The 21,188-nt window shown below is 41.6% G+C and overlaps 1 protein-coding gene across 1 annotated transcript in view; it reads right to left on the bottom strand.

Moving 5' to 3' along the window:
- Positions 1-21,012, bottom strand: part of mid1 (midline 1) — a 51,256-nt gene extending 30,244 nt beyond the window's left edge. Inside the window, exons 1-4 of the mRNA XM_086052333.1 lie at positions 20,959-21,012; positions 20,290-20,544; positions 15,851-15,942; positions 11,531-11,785 (exon numbers count right to left, since the gene is read on the bottom strand). The gene's annotated coding sequence lies outside the window, so the exon portion shown is untranslated. The remainder of the gene's footprint in view (positions 1-11,530; positions 11,786-15,850; positions 15,943-20,289; positions 20,545-20,958) is intronic.
- Positions 21,013-21,188: the final 176 nt, after the last annotated feature.

The raw sequence follows: 21,188 nt of genomic DNA, 5'->3' as shown, positions 1-21,188 counted from the left end.
ATGCACTCTTTGTTGCTCAAATTAGGGTGCGGCTTAATTGATAAGGTTCAAATTTAGCATGACAGAAAAGACAGATTCTACCACTGAGAATCAAAGTGTCCAAAGTGCACTGAAAATGCAACAGGTCTCATCCAAACTTTGTATGGTGGGTTAAGATCGAAACCAAACTATGAGGGTCGCAGATGCAACCTTTTCAAACGTCTGAAGGCTCGCGCTAAACTGCAATGCTTTTGAGGTGTTGCCACGGTATGGTTGGGCTACATTAACATAAAAGAAGATGTTCCCATTTAAATGGGCCTCCACTGTACAGTGAGCGCAAGTGATGTCACATGAGCGACAAAGCAGACAATGATAGATCTTATCCATCAGCCGCGTACGTTCCCGCTGTAATCAGAGCACGCAGTAATCCATTACAGCAGAGACACACTGTCTGAAACTTGTCTCCGGTTGTTGGCAGCCGCTTGCCACGTCTTGGCGGCGCGGAAAAAAGTACCCAAGTCAAACAAGACTGGCAGGGAGATAGTGTTTGGAGAAGTTTTCAACTCTGGCTTGGAGCCTGTGCACAATTCTCTCTCCACCCCTCTCTCTCTCTCTCTCTCTCTCTCTCTCTCTGTAACTTTTGGAGTTAGGATGGAACAACTCAGAATGACCTTGTCATGACAGCCGACAGCATCCATGCACCGTGAGCAACGTGTAATAAAACCCGGACGCAGCCCACGGGGTCGATGGAAGTATGAAAACATATGTGAGTGCACTCAAAACAAGTGCGATTTGGAGGAATGTTATGGCAGCGTGTCAGTTTCGCACGTTAACCGCCGGCATGATAATGACGGCGGCCGAGTGCAAAAGGTGAACGCGATGCACCAAAAGTGGGACACTCAATGGAAAAAACTCGACGTCCCTTACCTTACTGTGAGTCAGTCGAGTAGCCAGGCCACTGGCGAGCACAGAAAAGTGATTCCCTCTCACCGCTTGTCTTTGGAAGCTTCCTCTATGCGCAAACTGCCTCCTCAGGCTCAGCTCTATCTCCCCCCCCCCCCTAAAAAAAAAAGCCTCCTCACACTACCTCTAATCCTCTCAAATGCTTCAACCAGACTTCTCAGGCTTTTTTCTTGGGAGTTTTCTGGGCGATTATTTTGTTGGCCGGGATCATTAACTTTGTCCCATGAGAACACGTTAAAAGAACCTCCTTCCCGCGGGACGCTGTCAATCACACGTGTAGATGAGGAGGAGGGATTGGCCGCTGGGGGACTCAACATGATAGATGTGATGGGTGGGCAAGGGGTTGGGGGGCGGTGGCGGCGGGGGACGCACAGCTGAGCCTCCTGCGCCAACATTTATAGTAGACTTGTATGCACCAAAAAAGGCACTAGTGAGTAAAAATGTCAAATGTGCCTTTTTAAACAATTGGTCTTCTTTTAGCGGTTTTTAGCACGGTGTGGACACTCAGCGGGGCGAGCGAGAGCAGAGAACAGAAAGCTCTCGTTGCCATGGCGTTGCGGCGAGAGCGACGACGCATCCCGGAGCCGCAGCCAAACGCCACTCGGATCTTTTCACTGGCGGACCTTCGCGCTCGGTCGCGGCGGCCTGTTTGTTTCTCGCCGCAGCCTCCCGCTGTCTGTCACTGGCAGCCTCCATGCAGCATCCCGGGCCAATTTGAACTCGCTAAAACACGTTTGTAAAGACACTTTTAGGGGGTAGCACAATACCTGAAGAGGGGTCACTCGGCTCCCAGTGACCGCAGTGAAACACCCCCCCCCGCGGAAACAATGAATGAATTAAGGAAGGGCCTCTGGTGATGTGACTCCTTAAACATCCTTGCACGTATGTGGGTTTTTAAGCAGCAAAAACAACAAACATCTCAGGGGGGACAAATGGCGCAGTGCACCTCCAGAACCAGCAGATGGCACTGTGGTGAAAAAAGCATTTTCGTAAAAGTAGCAATTCTGTATTTCCTCATATAGTGCTATTTACTAGAGGGGAGACAATGAATCGATACAGACAACTAATCGATTATCAAATTAATCAATTTGCTCTTAAAACTTCAAATACACCGATTTGTTTTTTAATTTTAGCCTCTCAGAAGTGAACATGCTCCGATTTCTGTAGTCCTTCATGAAAGCAGACGGATTATCTTTTTGTTTGAATCAAAGCAATTTGCAAACATCCACTTTTACTTTGGAAAACAATTAACAACATTTTTGCCATTAGTAAAGAAATCAATTTATGTTTGGGCATTTTCTGCACTATCAATATAAAACAACGTCCTGCTTTTTTAAAGAAGGTATGGAAATTAGAAAAAAAAAAGTTTATCCAATTCATCAATTAATTGATTATCCAAAGAATTTGCAGCCCATTTCAGCCCCACTATTTACTTAACTGCAGAGAATTTGATTACAGGTGGGGCATTTATTAGCAAGGATCCCTTTATCTCTACAAACACAGTCAATTATATCACACACATACTGTAAGGTGTACACAAATAAACACCACTACTATTATATATTGTTATATACTGTTTCATGCAATTCTATAAATTCTTGTAATTTACCCGCTATGAATTATGTTGCATTTGTAGAAATGAGTCAGAATGAATGAACCGTGATATCAAACACACATTCCAGGTTAGACTGGTAAAAAAAGAGGTGTTTTCCATTTTTTCATACAAATAATTACTGTAAATATGCATTCGCATAGATTTGTGATGGACTACGGCGCATTCCGACTTACATACAAAATCAACTTTACTCACCGCCATAGGAACGGAATTTCACGGTTAACAGAGGACCACCAGTAGTGAAAAGTGGGGTGGATCGGTTTGGATGGTTCAAGATCCTTTCCAATAGAAAAGCCAAAAATGTATATCGCACCTAACTGAGATGCTTGATGGAAAGAGGGCTGTAGTTTTTCCTCCCAAAGTGGTTGATGCCCTACTAATTTGGCAATATAAAAACAACCCCGCACGCATTAGTCACTTCTCATTCACGTCACCCCCACCAATAATTTACAGCCAGGAAATTGACTTGAAAGTGTCACCGCTGCCGCCCCGCAGCTATAAACATCCATAAATTGTCTGTGAAGAAATGACTGGCAAAATCTCATAGGCAAATTCATCTCGGTGCAATAAAGTGCAATAAGACCGCTGACATTTACATTTGGAGCAGGGCGGCCTTTTAGGCCAGAGGGGAATCCGGGGAGGTCAAAATGCAGGGGTCAACCCAAAGTCACGTCCCATTTTGGACTCAAATAAAAAATGTTTGCTTCTACTTTCGAAAAAGGAAAAAGGATCGCCTGTATTTTGCGGTTTTGGGAGCTGTCCCCACCTCACCCTGCGGAAACCCGACATGGTCCAACCAACGCCAGCTTTGTCTGGCTGGAGAACTTTTATTCTTGTGCAATACTGCGCCCAGGCAGCAATTATGTGTCCAAACCAAAACAAATATGATATACTCTGCGTACCCAAACATTTGACATCAACTGTGTCACAGTTGATCAAGTCTCGACACAGACAAAATTGTTTTTTTTTCTTACTCGAGTCACTGTGAGCGAGCTCACTCTTCATACTTTCACTCCTAATCAAATCCAGAGGTTGCAAAAGCTGACAAAAACAATTCCGTCTTTTATTCATACGAGCCGCAATCAGAGTGCTGACACGCTTGTTATTATAATCCCTATAAAGACGGAGAAACAGTCATAAAAAATACTCCCTAATCAATAAGTAACACGGCTGTCAAAAGTGTTGAAAACAAATGAATATTCATGGAGCTTAAATAAGGCCACTCGCAGCCTGAAGCTAAATGCCGCGCTTGCCAGTTGGCACATGAAGACTGGAAAGAGGCCAGAAAACCCCACCAGAAAGGAGCTGATAAGAAGGAGGAGAGGAAAATACCATTTTAAAAAAGCAAATACGAAGCTACGTGAACTTTGATCCATGCGGGTTAAGTAGAAATGAAGAGATCACGGGTGATCCGACCGGCCTCTGATAGCTACAGGATACATTATCGCATTGAAACAATGCAATGCTACGCAAACACAATACGTTTCACGCTTATTTTCCACACTCGGTATTTTTATTTCGCTACAGATGTGTGCAAATGGAAGTGTGAATTAATTGTACAAACCTTCAAGAATGCAAACCGCGAGGGTTTACGACAAAGGTGGCAAACACTGGAAATATTGAAGAATAGGAATTGGACTTTAAGTTTTGGACACGTGAATCTAACTTTGGATTCGAATTTGGAAAAGTAAATTATGGAACTCTCATGATCCAAAGCATACCACATCATGTGCCCGTCACAACGGAGGCGGGATTATTGCATGGGCATTATGGCTGTTTGTGGAACATCACCCATCCATTCATTATCTACGCCGCTTATCCTGTTCAGGGTTGCGGGGGATCTGAAGGATCCCAGCTGACAATCACGGGGGCAAAGATAGACAAACAACTACAGTATTCACACTCTTTTGGCTAACCAAAACAGCAGCACCTAGAGAGGAATTTGCTCATTTGTGGATACAACCTTTTGGCTATTTATGTGCTCAGGTCATGTGTAATCTTCTCAAAAGCATGTGCCATCTTGTGGAATCTTGGGCCTGAGTAACTATTTTGAAGTGAAGGGAGGATCTTCACTTATTCGGGCCATAACCTTGCCACCATCTTGTGGTATCTATTGGTAATTACACACCTTTGTCTCATCTTAACTCGCTAATTCGAACATACTGTATTATTATGAAAATCGATTTTTATCCGATTATTTCATTCATCGATGGGATAATCTATTGGCGACTCGGATATTCGATAGATGCAATTAGCATTAGCTCCGAAATGTTTGGATCCATGTTTTTCTGGTTCATGGAGCAACGAGACCTCTTTATTCCGCCCAGTCTGACCCATTTCGTCTCCGTTTCTCTGCAATTCCTAACAATATTCAATTCCATTTTTCCTTTAAACTCCACTTTCCCTTGACATACATTGTAACATACTGATAACTTTCTTTAATAATATTCCAACGATGCAAACGAGGGCCTCCAGCCATCCTCGCAAAAACAACATCAGCTTGACCTTTGCCCCACACATCCAATTATAATCACACCAAGCGGGCCGAGTCACATTCAAATGAGCAGAACCGCACACAGACACACGCTAAATAACATCATCCTTCCTGAGCCAAAAAGCAAGCCTGACTTACTGTACTGTGATGTGTGTGATCCACAGAGGAAGTGATGCGCGGGCTCAGCTTCAGCATCGACTCCAAGAACACATGGGATGGCAGACAAAACAAAACACACACGCGCACACGCCCTCAACGCCCCACCCTGAACCTGCCTCGGGCCACAGCCGGAGGCTCGCGCGAGCGGAAAATGCGGCCTTGGAGCCGTCACTTCCGCGGGGCTTGCCCCGTGGATTCTGCGCTGCTAAACTCCCCCCGCCCTTTCTCAAGGGTAAGACAAAGGGGTAGCAAATGGGAACATAAAGCTATTGCAGGGAGGAGGTGGGGAGTGGGGGATGCATAAACCTGGCAAGCAGATGGGCTCGGTCTCCAGGGCTGGGCCTGCGCTGTCGCATGTGTGCATCATATGGGAAACTCCATCATCATCAGAGCATGGGTGGCGGGCGGGGGAGGGAGGATGGGGTCGATCTCGCACATGCTCAGTAGCCTAATTGACTTTTAGCCATCAAGGATGTTTTTTTTAAGTCCAGACGCCGGGCGTTTAACAGGAACCGCCCCATCGTCTTGACAATAAGTAATGAGACCAAGATGCGCCCGCCCCCTCGGCGACGCAGGTTCAACATTTTAATTGCTTTCTTCCCTCCGGAGGGAAGGTGGGGCTCGGCATCCGCAAGACGCAATGAAAGCAAACAATCCGAAATAAATGAGGGTGATCAAAGCCCAGCCAATTTCCACGCACTGTAATTGACTTTTCGCCGGCAGCGAGCGGCAAGCGGCAGCGAGCGGCAAGCGGCAGCGAGGCGCTTTGATGGCATTAAAGGTGCCATCGCATCAGCCAGTGAGAGAGGAGACACTACCAAAAGGTTGGTGACATGCGTCGCTGTGGGTGTAGACAGTGGAACCTCCGAAATCAAAGGCCCCAAATATGACACGATTTGGAGTTCAACCAAATTGCTCTGGAAAATATGCCTCACAGGTCAAAATGTTCAAAGCATTAAGTAAGCTTTTTCCGCTACCCCAGCCCCACCCCAGATGGGGCTACAGCAATGATATGATGATAACCATAGAAACGGAACTTAATACAACATAGGAAAACCTCTGGCTGCTCAGCACAATGAGCAATAGAATTAATTCCACACCCCATCGATGAAATATAGATTTATGCACTATCCATAAAACAACACTTGGCGACAGAACTACTTCATTAGAAAAAAAAAAGTCCCCAGTCAATCAATAAGGGTAGTTTGACTTTGACTTTCGTTTCATTTAACATTCCTCTCTTCATCCCTTCATAACAGTTAGCAATGTTAAAATGTTGTATCCCGCAAGGCAAATTAATTCACTTTACGAGTCCCGGTGGGAAAGTTGTTTTGAAATTTGAATGAATAAGTAAATGTCATCCAGCAGGAAGTGATAGCCACCTTCCACATATGCCTCAAGCATCTCATTTTGTCCTGAGTAATTTCACAAAAGGGACGGAAAAGTTAAATCTGCTCTAAAATGAAATGGGTTGCCCCTGTCCATGCATCACAAACTTCCACGTATAACACTTAAGTCGTTTTTTGCGTCATCCCGCTCAGTACATTAGTTTTTATGAACTCCTGCTGGCACAAAGAAAAACCCCATGTATAAATCTAACAAACTGGCACAAGGAGTGTTAATAAACCCATTTATGTGGGGAATTTGCCTTAAAAAGGGGACTGCGGCAGACGTATTTTCGTTTGACTATCAGCCTTGAAGGTGGGATTGAATTGCATCTGCAAGACTGTCGTAGAGACAAAAGGCAGAAACAAACAAGGTCAAAGAACACATTGGTTTGGACGGACAAAGAAAAGCAGTTGTATGCTTAATTGGAGTGAAAGCGACTTGGGTGTATTATTACACTGCTTGACAACACAGCTTTTGGAACCGCAGCACGGGGGAAAAAAAAAAAAAAAAAAAAAAAGAAGACGGATTCTTCTCGAAAGGCGCCTGCCACATTCTTTGCTGCTTGGAGAACTTTCTAATTGGTTCCAGCAGTTTCTCAGGGGTGTTTAAAAGAGGAGAAGAAGAAAAAGAAGAGTGATGCCTTTATTGTAACTTTTGCTGCAAGTAAGATGAAGTCATCACATAAGTTGGGAGGGAAGGTCAGGCAGTGAGAGATAAATGGAATCCACTGTTTTATACATTATCAGATTAGCACCCTTTTATAATTTTTCAAACAGTGTTTTGCAATTATATTTGACATTTTATTTTCATAGTGTTAAATGTGACACTGACATTTTATTCTTAAAGCGGAAGTCAATCCAAACATATTTTTTTCAAGAATATGTTCCCAGCAGGCTTGTTTTTAGCCATCTCAGGGGGCGGCCATTTTGTCTTCTGTCGATTGAAAATGACATCATAACTGCTCACAACGAGCAATAACGGCTCAGATTCAGAGGCCAGGTCAGTCGTGATTGGTTCAGTTTGGGTTGACTTCCGCTTTAACAATTTTATACAATGATGTACATGATATTTTCTTTTATATATATGCTTTCCACAATTTTATTTAATTTGACACATTTTGTTCTCATACAATGAATATGATTTTACTGTTGTTGTTCTTTTGTATTTACACTCTCTTACTTTATTTACTTTATTATATTTTATACAGTAATGTACTTTATAATACTTTTGCATACTTTTTACCCGTGAAAAAAATATGCAGCAGTTATTAAAAGTCTACATACCCCATTTCAAAATTGTTTCAAAACTTTTTCCACCATTAATGGGATCTTTAACATTTAAACCTCAATTAGAAAAATAAACTCTTTCAGAAAAGGGAAATAAATATCAAACAACTGGGATAATGTGGCTGCATAAATCTGCACACCCTCGCGTAACTGGGCATGTTCAGAAATCAGCAAATGCGTAATTTAAAGTGCCTTTGATTAACCCCAAATAAAGTTCAGATGTTCAAGTAGTCTTTTTCTGAAAGCCAGATTGCTTAATGTAATTCATGAGACATACCCGCATATAAGAGGGTTTGTACACTTGTACAGGTTTTATGTCACAATCAAATGTTTTTAAAGGATTTATCTTTGTCTCATTTTTTTAAATCATAAAACATGGCATTTGAACATGGGGTGTGTAGAATTTGTATCTCTATTTTAGAAGTTCAGATGTTGCCAATTGAAGCTGTAACATCGGGGAGTTTGGAAAAAGCCTTATGTGCAAGCGTCTTTTGGTGGCTAAAAATGGCGTCTCAAAGGTAAAATGGCAGTCAACCTGATCTATGTTGTATTGTGGATCTTCCTCGTACGTATGAAGATAAACAAACATTGTTTCCATAGCGACAAACTATTCCTTCAAGGCAGTTCAGGACACCTTGGCCTCGGCCTGTGAGGAATTATCTGACATTTTAAATGGATTAAACATGAGCGCTTGCAGCAGTGGTGTCATTGATAAAAGAATGTTCTCGAGCCGGACAGCTGGCGCTTAAGCTAGCACACACGCACACGGGCGGCCGTTTCCATCCACACTTATTGGCTTCGACAATAAGGGCGAGCGAGCATCCGCTCCCGCCCTTGTCAAAACAAGCGGCCCCAGAGAGCCGACAGCTGCTGATGGAGACGCTTTTTGTCCTTTAATTGGAATTTCGGAACGTGAGATGGAGACGTTAGATTACAAATGGCAAACTCATGCAAATGATTGTGTATTCAAATGAGCTGTCTTCACTCCACTGTACCCACAACGGGGTATTAGAATATTGGAAGACTCTATTAAAACGTGCAACGTACACTAATGCACACTATAGGGCTACTGAGTAGTCGGCGGAACCGTGCATTTCCTTAACGATACCAAGTAGAACTGAGTCTGGATTGCCGATTACATTTAAACCAGTCGGTCCCCTTACTGATACAATACAAACTAAAAGAGAGGTTTGTATTGCAAATATTAATGAAAAAAAAAATATATATATTTCTAAATTAGAGATCGGAAGTTTTTTATGAGTCCATGATTAGCAACGTGAGGCTCGCTACTGAAATATCGAAACTGTCGATCGGAGGTGGGTAGTGATGAGCAACATTTACTCCAACATTTTTATTAGAGTAATTCATTGGATAAATTGTACTTGTAAGAGTAGTGTTAATGCAACATCTATTTGAGGTTTTTTTTTTTGCGATCTACAGCACAAAAGTCTCTTACATTGCTTACAGAACAAATAAAAATTCATTGTGTAAAAGAAGATTGACAATAGATCTCCTATTTCACATTCAAATCACCATTACAGCATGCAAACACAATCACTCAAACGCATTAAAATGTTGCAATAGACTAATTTGGTTTGTGAATTGTGAATCGGCCCAAAGTTTGCTCAGTCCTTAAAAGAGGATATACTGTCATGGTATGGAGCGATATAAGAAGCACTCGACATCAAGCTCGACGTTGGGGAGTGTTACTGCGTGGGACACAAACTGCGTCAGTTTGTGTCTCTTTACTTTATGCTTAGTTCATAACCCTTCTTGAAACTTTTCTTAATGAATGCATTTGCACTTTTACACAAGTGAAAAAGATATTCTGTGTTGATATGCAGATCACAATCTTTCCACCTTTAACGGAGGTCTGCACTCGACGGTGCAGGTGTACCCAATGGAGTAAGCAGTGAGTGCATATATCTTCTAAATATAATTCCAGAGCTACTGAGGATTTTGCCAAGAATTGAGAAAAGTCATAAAAGAGAGGTAGGGGAGGTTGAGCCTGAGCAAAAAAAGCAGATGCTGGAGTAAAGAAGTGACACGCAAAATAGTTCACGGTTAGTTTGCACAATACTGAATTTCTTACAGCATGATACTGACTAAATTTGTCCAAAACAAAGCTTCTTGACACTTCACAAGATTTAAAATCCTTATCAATATGCATTGAGGCTATATGTTAGCATACCGATGGAGAATATGTAAGCATTTTATACTTTCTCGGTTGAAATAGTAGCAGACTACAGGCACAATATAAAATCCTTAAACAGTCATTGCACTTTCTGGACTCAGGTTTCTGTTGCTACATGTTAGCATGTTAGCATTAGGGCTTTTACTGTACTCCGGTTGCTATTTTGCCATGTTAGAATGCCAGCTGATAACATATTACTATTTATCTACTACATTTGTTACTTTTTATTTACTATCCTTTTTCAGTAGAAGTAGTAGCCTACCCGATTAAATTAATGTTTAAATGACATAAAATCCTTATTGAGCTACCTTCATGATTTCTGTGCTCAGGAACGACGCAAGCACTCTTCCTACTGTTAACTTTTAGCATGTTAGCATTTGATCATTGGAAATAGTACCCGACTACAATGGACAATGTCAAATGCTTAACAATCAGGCTTAACATTTTCTGTAAATGGGGTTTCTTATCGTTTAATAAAGTATACTCAAACTGCTGCCTTGGTATATGTTAAACCAAATGACTGTTAACAAGTTAGCATTAGATTGACTGCTAACAAGTGGCTGTTAACAGAGTTAGCAGATTTTTGCACTTAAACTCCCGTACATATGTTTAAAAATCAACATTGTTACTCTGCACATGTTCTTAGCAAGATAGCTGTTAGCAAAATAGCTGTTGGCATTGAAATACCAAGCATAACTCATTAAAAATATGCCACAAGTAAGCAACAGGTAGCATGCCCATTTCAATTTTCCGTCGGTATTTTGGTTTTATGATTGATCTCTTTTTATGTTGACTTCCACAACTAATTCAGACAATTCAAATACAGACTCATTCCAACAGATAAAGTCATAATCATAATCTGTTTAAATCACATCATAATTCAGTTGTACTTGCACTCCAAGGCTATTTTGCATGAATCCGACCAAACTAAAACTTCCACCAACTAATGCTGCAAATTTGCTCCTACAAAGCAGTTTGCTGTGCAAGCCAATAACAGAAATCACCAAAAGTACAAACAAGATTGAGCTTGTTTTTTTTTTGTTTTTTTTAGACTGCACATCCTGCTTCCTCTCACTCCAAATCGCCCCCCTCCCCACCCCCTCACACAACACTGATTATTACTTTGCAGCACCTTTTCAAACCACAGCAGAGCCAGAGCTTTCTGTGCATCAATGCATTTGTGCATCTAAAGTGTTTATGCAGGCTGTCACCATTTCCATAAATTAGCATCCAAGTATTAGGGGATATAAAAAGACTTGAAGTGTGGCTGCAGCTGTATTTGGGTTTATGCATAAGGATTTATGCCCTCACAGTCACCTCAGCCTCACTAGCTTGGCTAGTCTGTAAAGTGGAGATAAAAGACCTGCTCTTAATTTGTATAAACTTGCTGCCAGTGGGTATTTCGCTCTCTCTCACTCCCTCTCTCTCTCATACACTCTATCAGATCTTACCTGCTTCCCCATAGCTGCGGTTCTAAGTGTTCCTCCCTGGTGGATAGAGAGCTGAGAGAGTGCAGGCGTTAGGCAGCAGCTGCTGCGATTCCCGGAGGTAAACAAGGCAGGAGGCAGGAGGTGGAAGGTGTTCTGCCGCTACTCTTGTACACTCCCATTATCGGGGGTGTGTGTGCATACATACTTGGCTGTCATTTCTGCTGCGGGTTTACACAGGAGCATGAAGAGCCTCCAGGGGGGAGGAATGCCTTAACCCTTTGGTGGAGGGGGAGAACAACAGGCCATCACAACCTTAATATGACCAAGTTTGTACATCAGATGGAAATGTTGGAGTTGGACATTATGCTAACATTTATAAAGGCTTCATGGATGAAAGTGTAGGATTATGTTCAGTATTATTATTAGTAAAAATGTACTGTAAAGACATTCAATTGAAACAATCTAGTCAGCTGGGATACGGTCCAGCTAACGGCTAACTTGTGATCCCATGACGACGACAAGCGCTATAGAAAATGGACGGCTGGAGCTACCGTACAATCATTGCATCAAAAGGGCAAAGTAGAAAAGCTAGGTGGGTTCACTATATGGCAAGCAGATGTTCAGGAATCTTAAAAAAAACAAAAAACTTTTTGTATGGAATGTGTTAGAAAGTGGAACTCCTACGTGAAGTAATGTTTTCAAACGGGCTTAATGAGTAAAGAAAAATGAAGCTCAAGCTGAGAAGATGGCAGTAGCCTGCAGGCCGGAAACTACAGGGAGCAAGTATTTAAGGTTTTGGTTTTCTCCACCCTTAATGATCATTCATTCTGTGACATCCTGACTCATGCATCCAAATCCCACGCTTGCAATAATGACATCACATTTGAGGAATCTGCTGTTCATCCCTCATGATTAGAAAGTCAGAGCGAGAGTTCCAACGCTCACAGACCATAATTGTAGACTCACAAACGATGCACTCACCAATTAGTCCGTCTGATCTTTTTTTTTTTAGTAACGGCTATGGAATTTTGTTCAAAATTAGTAGGGGAATGAAGGAAAATAGTACCAAGGGATACTATATTTATCCCTAACGACCAGAGACATTTTTAAAGGAGGTAAAACATATTTTTTTAAATGTCTCAGTTGCTTTTCATCATTTCCAATGGGAACAATTACTTCGAAATTGACAGTGTTCTGTCCACTCTATTATATTTGTGATCATCATCTAGTGAAAATATTATGTTCCGTGGTTCCTAAACTCCCTCCTACGGATTCGTCTGGATCCATGTTAGTTTTGGACACTGTAACGCATAGCGCAGCCATGAAAGTGAATAACCACATTTTATGAAATGCGAAGCCCTCGCCGCTTTAGCCTCACATGTTCTTTCCGCGGTGTTCGTGACTGCCACTTGGGGGGTATGCTTATCTGGAATTTTTTCCCACTAATCCAGTTGCGGAATTGGAATATAGTAGCCTACGCCCACTCAGTAATCTCAAAGGCACCGCAGTCTTTAGTTATTATCAATCAGGGTGGAAGATTTTGGATCTCTGTAAAAACCATCATCATTTTCTATAGAGCGTATCCTCGCTCAGGTGGCAAGTGAGAGGGAGCCTATGCCAGTTGATTTTGGGCAAGAGGTGAGGTAAACCCTGGACTGGTCACCAGTTGCACATCTGACAAACATTCACATTCATACCTATGGACAATTTTAGAGCCTTCAGTGAAATTGCTGCGTAGCTGTGGATTTTAAGGTGACCTACTTTCAACCAAGGTTGGATTAAGTATTTTGACCGAGCAGATTGATTTAAAATTCGATTTTGTGCTGAAACTGGCTGCCATTTTGAGTAGCTTTATTGAGTTGTGAAGTTGAAGTAAGTTTAATGTAAGATTCTTTGAAAACGTGGGTGGTGACTAACACCGCTGACTTGAGGATGGTGGTTCAAACCCCAGTGAGGGTGAATGATAACATCCAGTTAGGTCTCCAGACCCTTACCACCATATGCCGATTCCAAGCCACTGCCAGTTGCAAGCCTGGATGAAAATGTGTGAGCCAAACACCCTGCGATTGACTCATAGTTGCAAAACCTGCCCGGGGAAATTTGCTACTTCTTCTTCTTATCTCATTCACTGCCAGACATTTTCAGACCCTCTTTTACCATAACATTTGAAAAAAATTGAAATAGATATAAATACGTTTATGGGATTGAATGGCTGGACTGTGAAAAAACGAGTAAATTCGTCTATGGCCTTGAATGAGTTAAAAAATGCGGGTCATAAAATGTGTCGTTTTTAACTACAACTATATTGATAACCCGGTAACCCATTTCTTTGTAGCATGAAACAATGAAATGAAAACATGTTCCGAGTGAGATTCCAATCAGGATCTTCTGACCGTTCAGTAGACGTGTTAACCGAAAGTGCTAACCTTGAGGAATGTGTGAAGAAACCGTGGTAGTCATTCAAGATGGCCAGAACAGAGATTGAAAGCCCCGAACATCAGAGACTGTGAGTCAGACGTGCTAATCACTAGTCTACTGTGCTGCCTGCAGAGGAACACATGGGTGTTTAATCAAAGGGAATGTCTTCAGAAATGGAGCCAAGAGTCAGGAAGCCTTGTTTGAGTCAGGCAGGCCAACATTTGAAAGTATTCTTTTAAACCACATATGCATCGTAATTAAATCCGTCCATCTTCTTTAATCTAAATACCTCTATTGTTGTGCAGACACATTGCTCTAAAGAGAGCACTGAGGCAGAGCTTTCACTCTCAGCTATCCATCAGGTAGCGTAACGGCCGCCCGGAGATACGGCCGGGGTGATGAGCGCTTTTTCCCTGAACCGCGATTTCAGCGCGCACGCCAGCGCTGGCTGGCTGGCGAGCTGTGCTGACTCAGGGCTTTTGACACGGCGTGGGCGGGCGGAGCGAGACGGTTGGCGGCGTAACCGCAGATGACCTGCCGCAGGTCACGATGGAAGGCGGACCATTGACTCATGGAGAAATTGTTTTACGTGACCCGGGGCACAGAAGTGAATAAGGTGGATGGAGAATTCGGAAAGGCTGGCAGAAGACATTATTAAGAAGTTCAAAAGTACTGATGTAAAAAAGTGCTCAATTTGGATTTTATTTTTTTTGCATGATGCATTCTCTACTGCAGCGGTGGGCAACCGGCGGCCTGCAGGCCCACACACTGAGCGGCCCCTCGATTAATTAACCCATCACATTGGGTTGAGGATTTGACCCGGCCCATCGGCTTAAGATGTTGATCACGCAAGGTGTAAAAAATATCCACACGGATGAGTTAAAGCTACCAAGAAATGGGTTTCCATCTTATCAGAATGGTGTGGTTAAAAATAATCCCGTATTGACAATACTGACATGTGTCTGTGTGTATGGGCATAATATATTGTCAGATTGACATTGACGGTGCAGGGCACTCATGCAAATTCCTTTATTTTTCATAATCTGCATATGTGATCAACTAATAGATGGAGAGATTTGACATATCACAAAAACTTCACACCCTTTGGTAACTATTGCGAAGTCTGTCAAGCTTTCAGAACAAACAAGGGCTTCCACTGCCTGCAATCCTTGGATGCATATGATCCAATTTTTGCAAAAATAAAAAAAAAAGTACATTTCAGATAGACGCGGGCAGAAGGTGGTGCAATATGTCTTTGAAGGTTAAATCCACCATGAGGAAGTTAAAGCACAGAGATTGCAGAATAAAAGTGAGACAGAGGACAAGAGTGGCAACAGCATTGCTGTAAAGATGGCTACACCCACCCCCCTTTTTTAACACACACACAAAAAAAGAAATGGGCCTTTATGTACTACTACTAGCTAACCTCATTTGAATAGCTGGCTAAGTTTACTAGCGGTGCCTTCCATACGTCAGTGTGGCGGCCAAATTGCGGCAGTTATTAACATCCTGTCACGCAGTACAATTCAGAGTGACAGCGATATGTTTTCTCAAGAAATAGTAGAAACGTTGACATTTTCGTGGCAGTGACTGATAGCCTACAGCATTTAACGATGCACTCACTTATAGCAGCAATCATGGAGAGAGAAAAGTCGAATTCACTGGAGTCTACAGTCTCCTTTTGACTAAGTCCAAGACAATAAAAAACAAACAAACATATAATGTTACATTTATGTACAATGTGCATTATGTGCGGGGGATATTTACATATTTAGATGTATGGCAGAAAAAGCTTGACTGATGTGTGAAGTGGCTTTTTTTTACCCAATACTCTTCTATAAATTGAGGATTTGATAGATTTAGTGCTTTCATTTTGAACATGCGATAAAATCTGGGGGGGGGTAAAATGAAACTAGCACTTACATGAGGCCAAAATGGTGATTGTCACTGTGTCCCCTCCTGTGCGCCACCTGAGGACAAATCTGTCTTGTGATGCAACGTCTGCACGGACAAACCTGTTGAGAGATGAGACACCAATGCTTTGTCTTGGTTCTGAGAGATGAAAGAAATGTTCCGATATGGCGGACACCTTGACGTGTCATCGGGCACATCGGTGCTGCATCCACTGCAGTAGCCTCACAATAATAGCATAATGTTAGCATTTTGAGTTTAAAGACTGACGCATTTCCTGATTATTTAAATGTATCTGGGCAAATTTGGATCTAAATATTACGGAACAAAAATCCATCCATCCGTTTTTGTAACGCTTATCCTCAATGCGTCGTGTCGCGTGTGTGAGCTGGAGCCTATCGAAGGTGACTTTGCCCATTATGCTACACTACATGAGTCAATCGCAGGGCACATAGACAACCATTCACAATCACTTTTACACAATTTCATCTTCAATGAACTTGACATACGTGTTTTGTGAACGTGGGAATAAGCCGAAGTACCTGCAGAACTCCACACAGGCATATCTGCGCAGAGCTCTGAACTCAGAACCACCAAATTATGAGGCAGAAGCGCTAACCGCTATCTCGCTGTGCTGCCAAGAAAAACGAAACGAAAAAAAATAAAAATAAAAATCAAACAATCGAAAATGAATCACTGAATTGTGTGGAACTGCTGTTCTGTGCTGTATTGCGATTGGCCAGTCAGTGTTTTGGGGGGACGGCTTAGCAAAAGGTCAATAGAACCATGCAATTCTCATCTTTGTGGTTCTTTTCAGCCAATGAGAATATTCGCGGAGGTCTGAGACTTGGCAAGGTGCCAGTGAAGCGGAAGTGAACTGATGTGCTTGAAGACTGTCAACACACAAATTGTGAGCATCTCCCAAAACAACAACTGAGCGTTCCAGTGATAACAATCAATGCTTAATGCCTGTTCGGAACGATCAGTACGGTCTCATTCCAGCTCTGTGGGAACAATGGGTTGTTCTTTTTGCGAACAATCCGAGGGGGGAAAAATTGCTTTGGACTTTGGAGGGACTTTTTTCACATTCCCGCCTTTGTGTTCTTCCCAGCATTAAGGAAGATGATGAATGAGCAGTTTACTTGCCTTCACTGCAGGATCCTGCCATAAAATCAACGCGTTTTAATGCTAGTTTGTTCAGATGGGAGTCTGATGATGTTCTTACTTGGGCCACTTGGGCTTTGATGCATGCACACACACACACACACACACACACACACACAACACGTGTTCACTCAATCTGCCTGAACTTGTGCTCCCTTTAAAATGTGCAGGTGGCTTTGTCGGGAAATTTTGCTGATTCACTAAATTCCTTAATACCGAGAGGAATAGAAGAGGCGGGAGTGTAATTTAAGTTCATCCGTCATCTTGTCCTAAACAACAACAGCAGCATTTGCTTTTTTTTTTTTTTTTTTCCACAGGAATGCACTCAGCTGTAATCATTTCCAAAGGAGGCCTCATTATTAACTGCAGGCACTTGGGTTTACAACTTTCATCTTATTGGGACACAAGCCCCAGGAGTTGCAGAGGCTCATTTTCCCCCTTTAAATTAAATCTATTATTATTTCCATAATACATAACATTATGTTCTTTTTTTTTTTTTTTTTTTGTGAAGTGGTAAGCACTATTGCCTCACAATTCTGAGGTTCTGAGTTAGACTCTTGGCATCTTCTCCCCGTGCAAGATAATAAATTGTCCATAAGTAAATCGATTTGAGTCAGAAAATCTGTGAGTTATTTCACCAAACCAAATCAAATCGTTCCATTTCAAAATGTACCGTTCTTGAACCGTCTCGATATGTATCGATTCGTCTTTTACGAGAGATGCACATCAGGTATTAATACAGTAACCATAAATCGATTTGATGTGGCTGATTGTTTCTTTGAATCCAATTAAGTTGAATAGTTTGTGTTTTTTTTAAATAAACATAACAAAGGCTACAGCCATACCATATCGATTCAAATCCTACTCCCACTGAATCGACCCAAATCGTTCCAATTGAAAATGTACCGTCTCGAATCGTATCGTAACCCGTGTAACGAGATATGTATCGAATTGTCTTTTATTGGAGAGATGCACGCCCCTAACTACGGCCCTAATGGAGACACGGAATATAGAAAATGAAAAAATACAACCGTTACCATTATACTAAACAAACGATAAGAAGGAGTTTATGCCTTTTTATCTCTACGCGTGGGCGGAGCATGCAGACAAAAACGGATGATGTGGCAATTCTAGTACCCATGCTAAAGCTACGAAACAAAATAATTAAGACTAGGGTAATTTTGAATTTGGTTGCAATACACTTGTGTTTTGAAATAAAAGTGTCGCCTCAGAAAAAACTATTTGGACTCAAATTTCCACCCAAAGCTTGTCAACGTGAATGAATGAATTTATTTGAGCTATATGCTAATCGACCACAACACGACAAATAAAACTACAGAACCTAATCTGGATAGCTGTCTTACAAAGTAACATCTGGATGTTATGATATATGGGACAAATAACTCAAACTAACGTGGCCGGTTTTGGAGTGTGCTGCTTTGTGCTGCTAATACAATTTCAAGCAGTGAATCATTCACCGTGCAGCCTGCCAAAGAAGTGACACATTGCAATAGAGCCACATTGATCTGCTGCCTGCCCCTCGACGCATCCCCTGAATCCACACTGCACATCTGCACGCGTTTATATGCACGTCAGGGAGAAACGAAAAGGAAAAAAAAAAAAACCTTAGAGTACAAAGCTGACTAAAAGCTGTTGTGTGTTTTGGAACAACAAAACCTCGACAATGATCGCATTCAATGAGGTTATCGTAAACGATGAATAGGAATCAAAACAGTCTTGGATTATAAATTAATAAGGCCGGCGACAGCGTGACAACAATGAAATATTGGACCAAATTCAACCTATCAGCGAAACTTAGTTTTTCTATTAAATGCATGATTAAGCGTATGTGTGCTAGTGAGACCAAGCATGCATTGGATGTTTTTGACTGTGGATTATTTCTAATTGTTGTCTTTAGTTGCATTGTGCAATGTTGTGGTTATGTAATGAAGAACTGACAAGAGGAGTGATCACATGAATGATATGAGAAATACATTGGGCGTGTGCGTGTGCATTATTTTGTGTTTTTGTCTTTATTTCTATCGTGCATGTTTGTGGAGAGCATGGATAAATGGCTAGAGAAGCCATCATCCATTTTCTATAGCGCTTGCTCTCATGATGGTCGTGGGTGGGCTGGAGCCTCTCCCAGCTGACTTTGGGCGTGAGAGGGGTACACCCAGGGCACATGAAAATGTTCCAACATGCAGATTTTTGGAAGTATAGTACTCAAACCCTGAGCCGGAGTAATGATTTGAACCTGGATGCTTCCCAATATGTGAAAAACTGGTTATAGAGATCAATGGCAGATTTTTTCTTCAACTCTTCTCATTGTGTGTACTACATGAATTCACAGCACCACAGTGACCCTTACAGGCCAACATGTGGACCGCAGGATCAACTGGTATATAATTTTTTTGTTTATGTTTTTTTTTATTGTTATTGGTATTAGTGTATTCTTATTTGATTTTGTTCGCAATTTATTTTCTGGTTGTTCTTTCAAGTTAGATTTAAGATTGGCTTTTCAAGAGTTCAAGGAATTTTTGGTCAATTCACATTTCCATATGAAATGGCACAAAAGACCCAAGCCCCCCCCCCCCGCCCCCCAGGTTAGCCCAGCAAGTCTCAAGACTTGCGAAAATCAAAATAGAACAACAAGCTAATATAAAACAAATACGATAGAGATAAAGGAAAAATTCTTATTCATAAGTTGAATGTGTGCAAATGCAATGCAACAAAGGAGTTGGTACAGCAGAACGAAAATGCAAGAGGCTTGAATTTCACATTATATTTACAAGGCCATTTTGTACTTGACAAAAAGAAAAGAGTGTTTTAGAATAAAGTGTTCAACGTGCAGGGGTGAATGGGAATGAGGCTATGTTGGGAGTTTTGAGTAGTAGAGTTTTGGTATAGTTTCATACATTTTTATAAAGTTAAGAAAGTTTAGAAATCAACGATTTTCTTAATCGGGATTTCAATATCAATCAAAAATGATCATCGTTATTATTTAAAATAATCATGCTTATTATTTTTTTCCAAAGTAGGAAAAATTATAAGCATGATTTTCCATAATAGGCATAAAATAATAAGAATCTCTTGTATGTGATTTGGAAAAGGTGTATGTTGAATCAGCATTGATGAAAAAGACCACCAGCATTATGAATAAGACCACCATCTAAATAAATTCACAATGACAACAACAAAATCAGAGGATGAATTTGCACTTAAATTGATTAGACAAACAAGTGATGTTCCAGGGATTCAAAGGTTCAAAAACTTAGTATACATACCATGACTCTATTAGAACTCTGCAAAGATATTTCTGTCACGCTTGACCTTGAGACAACATTGCGGGGTGACTCTCTTCCTTATTGGATACTCAGCCAACCCCCTCCATTCTCTTTTCGGCGGGGAGGTGACCTTGGACTTTTGCTCACATCCAGCTGCTCCTGATGCCAGCCGGCCAGCCAGTGGATGGCACGCCTGCTGGGAACAGTAGCAGCTCTCGGGCCAAAAGGATCATCTTCTTTATGTCCATCAAGGCGCTGCAACCAGATAAGATTTACGAAATGAAACATCACGTCCTGTGAGGAGGTCGCTCACTTATGTGACAGAGGCATCACAGCCTATTAGATCAGCGAACGGCATCAAAGCGAGCGGCAGGAGCGCGTAAAGAGCCCCGAGCCACAGTAATAACCCAAACAAACATCCTCCCATGACTCTTTTGCTGAAAGAAAATAGAGTAATATAGATCAATAAAAAGCTCACACAACACTTTTCTCATAACTTGCACTCATAACATATATTCAGTGTGTCACCTTTTCACTTACTGTGAAGCTTTTTTTCTCAAATGTCAAACATTACCAGGCTGCAAAAATATTTATTGGCCTTCAGCAATAACAAAGACTACTATACAGTATTTGAAATGCTTTGAAGCAACAATTCCATGGCGTTTTTACCTCTGGTCTAATGCTGCCACCCTGTGGTCAATCTAGGGAACTGTCTCACCCCGTGTGCCTACAATCAAAAAACAAAAAACACTGAATTTAATTGACTGCATCATTTCCATTCATGCTGGCGTCTTAATACAATCAACAAACACACATGACTCTATCTGCTAAAACGAATCTTCTTATTTGCAATAATCTTGTATTAAGTCACTTCCACTATGTTGACGTAAAACAAAGCA

Source organism: Filicampus tigris, chromosome 14 (genome assembly GCF_054856515.1).
Source record: "Filicampus tigris isolate MCC_2025a chromosome 14, RoL_Ftig_1.0, whole genome shotgun sequence".
Classification (NCBI taxonomy): domain Eukaryota; kingdom Metazoa; phylum Chordata; class Actinopteri; order Syngnathiformes; family Syngnathidae; genus Filicampus; species Filicampus tigris.
This window is presented reverse-complemented; position numbering and strand designations above follow the sequence as displayed.